The sequence below is a fragment of the Dermacentor andersoni genome, chromosome 10 (assembly GCF_023375885.2).
Source record: "Dermacentor andersoni chromosome 10, qqDerAnde1_hic_scaffold, whole genome shotgun sequence".
NCBI lineage: Eukaryota > Metazoa > Arthropoda > Arachnida > Ixodida > Ixodidae > Dermacentor > Dermacentor andersoni.
Window position 1 is genome coordinate 39,247,203 of NC_092823.1, and position 7,195 is coordinate 39,254,397.

A 7,195-nucleotide genomic window follows, 5' to 3' on the forward strand; every position below is an offset into this window, starting at 1 on the left:
GAACGCGTCTGCAACTTAACAAGATATGTTGACGGCCAGGCCCGAGAAAGCTCAGTCAGAAACTGGACAAGAACATAGGTTACGAGTGCACATTGAAAGCAGCCACCTCGCTCTCGTAGAACAACGAGAAAGTTGAGGTGAAACAAGGCGGCGTTATCTAAGGATACAAGTGATAAATAAACAATAGTGCGGTCAAATAAACAAGAATACTTTGGTGTGCAGTATGTCCTGTTTCAGATATCCATCAGGGGTCTCCACGAAAACGAGGCGTGATTTCTAGAAGAGCCTTTTCTAGAATATTCTATTGTCCTAGTCGAAAAGTCATTAAACATAATTTTGGTACCTGAACAAGTTCGCCGCGGAATACGCGTTCAGGTGTCCACGTATGACAGCGATGAATAAAGTCGACCGAAGGCTGTTTTACCGCGTACATTTCTTTTTAATTTCCAGATAGTTTTATTGCGGTAGCATTAAAGGCGAACTTCGCCCACTCTGGAGGTATGATCGTCTGGCCTAAAAGAACGTTGGCCTATCCGGACGGCAGTGCAGTGTAAAAAATGTGGACCAATCCCGTGGGCTCAGCAGTCTAACAGGCGGGTCGATTCCGAAGGTGGTGCAGTCTGGCACAACGTCTCAAAGCACTACTGGTGACGAGGGAAGAGCGCGAGAAACTGCCACGGCACGGGACTCACGCGCCACACGTTTCAGAGAGCGACTCTGGCTCGAGAGAAGCATGCGTGCGCCCGTGGCCTGATTTTTTGGGCAGTGGGATGCTTTCCTGAAAGAAATAGGTTCAATCCCCCCCCCCCCCTCTCAATCACGCGTTTCCTTATAGCAATGTAGATGGCCTTCATCAATTTTCGAGGTGTCCGACAGAAAACTGGAGAAGTCTTGAGCGTGCGAGAGCGTGTGGCAATGCGTACGAAACCGCAAGTTTGTTAGAGATACGAAGTGCAGAAACGCCACCGGGAATAAATGAGTCTGTACTGCGAGTCGACGATGGCAGAAGTTTAGGCGGCGCGATGAAGTGGGGAAATTTGCATGCACCACTTAGAAACAGCGAGCGCAGGACAAACGTAATTGGGGATCACAGGCAGAGGCCTCCGTCCCGCAATGAATATAAAAACAGACTGACGAAGCTGGTAAATGGTAAAAAGACTGACGAAGCTGGTAAATAAACTAATCGAGGCTTGGTTTTCATTCGTGCAAAATTTTCCATTTAATGAACAACCTAGAAATGATTGCACAGTAGATTTAATTCTAAATCTGGCATCAGTTGTGATTTATTTCTACTAGAAATTCGCCACAAACACACTGTTTTGCCAGTGATAAGCTTCTCGGATACTTCTTCGCGCACCATTGGACGAAACTTCCTGCACCTTCGAAACGATTCTCCCTTAGCGACCTGACCCATCCGAGTGCGCGCCACGGTCTGAAGCTTCCAGATACGCCGAGGAATGCCGCCAGCTAGCGCGCTCTTTTACGACTGAAGACCGATGGCAACAAAAGTTCCGTCGCGATGACGACCTACGCACCAGCTCATATCAGCCGGACCCTTTAGTCTAACTCTGGATACCTTCAACCACCCTCAGTGTTCCCTCTAAACTTCTAGCCAAGCACCACGGTCCCTACCGCGTCGTGCCACGGACGTCTCCCGTCAATTACCTTGTCGAGCCTCTCACGCTGTTCGCTGACTTAAGGCGCCGTGGAATTGAGACGGTGCAAGAGCAGTGACTCAAACCTTACTACGACCTGGTCGTCCTCTCCTCCCCTCGAGTCGCCAGGATGCCACCCTCTTCTCTGGGAGGAAGTTGCAGCGAAGAAGGCAGGCGTGTGCTTCAGGCGCATCGTCAAAGACTCGCTCGAGAACATAACTCCCGCGCTCGGTGCCTGACGCTTGATCAACAGATCTGCCTGTGTATCTTGTAACGTTCTGGCTTGTTAATTAAACCACCTGACAACTGTATTCTTTTACTAACTGGTCAATGCATTTGTCAGGAGTCTTCAATGGATAAATATCAAAAGCTTTGCTTAGTTTAATATTTCTGCTTGAAAACTACGCCTAGTATTACGAGAACTCGCAGCTGCAATTGCGACAATGGTATAAAAGTGAACAACCATGAAGTGTGTTGGTTAAGCTCTGTTGTTTACGAAGCTGTATATAACGGTTTGTTGTGCGAGTAATGTATAAATCTCCGAGGAAAAATCCTGAAGTCACAGAACTGAGTAGTTGGCCTCAGCCAATTTTCTTTTAAATATTCCAAATAAAAAAGCACGTACATCCAAGGTAATGTCGGAATCTATCTCACGGGAAGCTTGTTCGAGTTAGCGAAGTAACTACAAAGCAGATGTGTGACAAGGACGAAGACGATGTATGACGCTTGTCGAGGTAGGAATGTTGATGAGGTGTGTAGGTAGGTACAGCACATATCGAAATACATTTGAGGGGGAGCACAAAGGCTCTCCTATAAACGAGGAGAGCGTTTGATTGGCCTGTTCAGAAAACCCTGCAGGTCACCGCTAGAAGCTTGCGTCGGTGGTTGCGTAAATTTAACGTGAAGAGATTGAAATAAAAACATATTGGAATAGTTTTACGTTATAGGGCCCATGATACATAAATGCTGTTTGCTTTAGCGGTTCTAATAGCTGCAGATTAGATGACTGTGACATACATATCTATTATTTGCTTACAGGGTTGCAAATATATTGTATTAGAGTTTAGTTTTGTTTTCTTATTTTTGTATTTTGAGCAATTGTTTTAAAAAGCGGATGGCATAAACGAAAATTTTGCTTCCTATTTCATATAAATTTTAACATTTTCTTTTGGTGGAGCTGATGCGGATAAAAACGCCTCCTCCGTTCCCATGTATTCGGGTTGAGCTCCCGAGCTAAACCTTTCTGTGAAGGCTCGTATAACCTTTGTGTAACATTGGCGCATGCTCTTTCTTTTTAGGAATGCTGTCTTAGGGCATAGGGAAAAGCAAGAAAAAGAGTGCAATGAATTATGAATACAATGCTGCATCAAGCAGGAACTTCCGCAAGGCTACGTAACTAGAGCAGTCTTGACTCCCCTTGCTGAAGTCCGCATGTTGGTCGCAGCGGAGGTCACATCATCTGAGCAAGGGCTCCCGGATGTGCCTTGTACACGGGCACGCCCACAGGAGGGGTTACACGTCTGGGTCCAATGGTCCAGTTTCAGCAGGCAGCCTCGTCATTGGCGCATCTCTTCCACTGGCAGGTGGCAGCATAGACGATGGCTACCCCAGCCCATATCCTGTTGAGGGAAACGTCCTCCACACTTGTGAGGTTGAGGGGGAGGAAGTCGGCACGTGGGGGATAAGAGCACGTGTGCCACGTCTGAGAGCGGATGTGGGAACTCCACTGAATATTCCCAAAATTAAACAAATACGGAACCACTCTTCACGAGCCAACATTTATCGTAAATTCTATTCATTCATTGTCAGTATTTAAATGTATAACACCGTGATATTTCCACCGCTTTCAGACCCGACAGCAACATTTGCCAAGAGTAGTAAATCTCATTGACAGTGGGCGCTCTTCCCTGATACACCCGACACTCAGCGAACTCTGTCGGCGTGCGTATAACAGCTCTCGCTGTCACAGAATTGTGCCAAATACTGAAAGAAAAAGTGCCGCAATGGCCCCTCAAACTCGTCCCGCCATTTCCTGGAGCTTGACACCCATAGTGTCCACCAACCTAAAAAAATATAGAAAAATGCAACATACGTAAAAGAGTGCTCTTTTCTTGTGTGTGAGTGATCATATCGCATATGGTATATTGATGGGCCTGCATATTGATCACGCGGGACGTGGGGCTCTGACTGCAGAGACGAACATACACAATAGACCGAGCTCTTGTGTTTGTAGTTAATGTCACGGTGTGGCGAATAATTTAACTCTCTGTCGCAGGTGCTTTCCCGCTTTATGCTTCGCACTTGTGTCGATAACTGTCGTGAAAGTTATGAAGGCCACATAACCATACTGTAGGTGTCCACAACCACACGACGCGGGCATACAGTGAAGCGTGCGCATGCACATTCAGCCGTTCTGTAAACCGTTCACTTCTTTCATTATCACCTTCTTTATACCACCCACTTCATTTTTCCAATACTGTTCTATCGTCACCACCGCGTTCCATACCAGACTAGAGGTACTTCACTCAGGTAGGACTTCTCCAGTCTTTATTGTGTGTTCGTTTGTTTTTTGTCATTACTCTTCCCTTCTCTCTAACGTTTCCTTTCGTCTTGCTGCATGCATTCGAGGAACAAATAGACTACTCGGCAATCTTTTCGCTGAATTATGCGTTCATGTCATACTTGCATTTACCCTTTAGAGTTGGTCCTTCTCCCCGCAGGAGAAAGTTCCATCTCCTTGATCATGAACCGAGTGAACAGCCAAGCAAACCTCTTTATTCTTTTATTAAAGAACTTCTCTGTCGACTGGATTAATGAAACTAATTTATCGAATAAGCATAGAGCTCTCGGGCAATGAAGCATGAGAAACTAGTACGTGATAAAAGAACTACTCTCCCACAGACAAGCTATTTTCTGGCAGAACTGAGTACCTCGGAGTGCGTTGTGATTCATTATTGCGAACGGCCCGCGATAAAGGCAGGAAAGCAAACAGGCCACGCGCCCTAAATAATGGCACTTTCGTTCGTTCTCTCCCAAGTCTCAACGCTTCCTATGGCGTTCACCACAAATGCCCAACGCGACAACGAAGAAAAGCCCTCAGTGCATGGTCTTGCACTTAGCCTAAACGGCGAGACCAGATTTTCTTCTTCTAGCCGGGACAGGGGAAAGGAACGCGGCGTTGCTAAAATGGTAACCATGTCGACTACCTCTTTCTGTGTTATCGCGATAAAGTAGACTATGCACTCCTGTTACGCACTCCGGCATAAACAAAGAGGTGCAATGAAGCTTAGTTGAGCAATTTGGCATGTTAAGTTGTCCTAACCTAAAGTTGTGCTGTCCTTTCCGTTATACTCGTATCCACGTTCTCACGCTTATCTTAACGGACCAAAAGAAAGAAGCGCAATGTTCGTGCTGAGTGCAGGAATCAAATAGCAACGGCACAGATACAGTCGCTGCCACGAATGGCACACGGAGCCTATCACTACGCCTGACATGCCCCATATTCTACAGGCCTACAGTATCCCTGGTTTAGGTCCGAGCAGCTGCTGTTAGCATGGCTGGCAAGTATACAGGGGTATGCCGCCAGGTTCTGATCCCACCGCCCTGCAAAATTTTCAGTGTCAGCTGCAAGAGCACTTCTCGTTGGAATCTGTCCTCTCATGTTTTGTCCGCATGAGCACATTCGTGCCACGTGCTCTACGAGTGTGCGTAGACGTGGTACGATCACGTGCCAGTATCACCTGTAAGGAGTTGATTCATGCTCGCTGAGTACTAGCCTGCGAAATATGTTTGAGGAATCCCCACAGACAGAAGATAAGTAGCATCTATATGTAACTGCGCAGGATCCGAGTAGACCTCGTTTAGCCGTGGATAAAACTTCGAAATACTTGTGATTTCCGAAATTAAGTTATCAATTACCAAATTTTCGACAGATGAGTCAAGGTAGAGCAGGCCGATGTTGCGTCAAGCCGCGGAGAGCAGTTTCGCTGTTTTTAATGGTTTTATATAAACTTGCGTAGATATGAGCTAGCTCTGCGAAGAAGAGCATCCATATGAATTTCAAATGCGGAAGCATTTCTATGCGCGCCAAACGAGGAAGCCCGTCCACCCGTCCATCCTTGGCGTAAGACGAGATCGCACTCAATATGAAGCTCGCGCGTCTCGCTTTAAGCGAACTAAGCGGCACGAACACAGCACACACGAAGCTATCAGCCCTCGGCGCACTCTCTCCCCACCGCAGATGGATTTCTTTGTAAAGCCCGTGCGGCCGCATCATACACAGCCGCATAAGTGGCTAGTATACACAGCGCACAGCCGCCGGCCGAGTATACGGTTGGTCACGTTTGATAATGGTTCGACGCGGATAGAAAATACGCTAAAGAGCGATAACGAATTATGATGATCGGAAAGTCATCAAGGCACCTGGCGCCGCCACTTGCAGTAATTTGCTTGCGCCATCAATCCAGCTTTCGCTGAAGCGCCGTCGTTCATACCGGTCGGGTCAAGTTTCAAAACACTAATAATAGCACCGGGACGTACGGAGAGTAACAAGTGGCACAATTGCTCAGGTGTACTTAGACAATTCTCCGAAGAGTTACTGCGTGAATTTTTTATGCATGTTTTTTGTAGTTGCCTTCCGCTTAGCGCTGTTTTTGAAGTATGCTCGCTAACAGTTACCAATTATACCAATAATTTTTCAATCTAACAAATAATTTATCTCGGCTCCTCCTACATAGCAGAGACAGCACAGTCATGATGTGTTTGGCGAGAACATAGGCGCTAAATAGAGGTTATCAGCCAATTTATTACTATTGTTTTCAAGAAACACCACGTGGTCATGCATTACTGGCAGATTATATGAAGGCATTGGACGTGGTTTGCCTAGCCGAATGACTGGAACAGAAAGAAGCCAACACAAAGCATATATAGTTGCCTCGATGATGACGGTTTCAGTCAGTTGAAATTCAGACACTCAACTGAACCGCGCAAACTTTTCTGCCACAAAATGAACACGTGAATGCATTGTTTGCTGTTTTATATAAAGCGCACAATGTCTCTCTCATAACATGACAGTGGCGCTGTCATGAGCCTTCCGTAACTTAGGTGGGGCCTCCGTTGTGCGAAGCACGCCAGGAACTTTACGGACGCAATGCCTGATTTGTCATCAATTCAACGTTGCTGTCATGATGTCCATTTAATATGAGCGTTAATGGCTAGGAAAAAGTTCTCGAAATTTTCCAGCAGAAGACTGAGCTTCAAAGTTGCGCAAGGCAGAGAAGAGTAGTAAAGCTTTGTCATTGCCTGCTCTCACTGCCTACACGCCAGATTTATGGGGATTCGGCAATGTCGCAAAGTGCCTCTACCTTTTCCTGCCGAGCACGATGTATTCGGTATGTGCTGTCATGAGTTTTTTGAGTAACTTAGATCGGGTCCCCGTGGTACGAAACACGCCAGGGAGTTTACTGACGCAATGCCCGGTTTGTCATCAACTCAACGTTGCTGGCATGAGGTCCATTCAATATCCGTGTTAATGGTTGAGG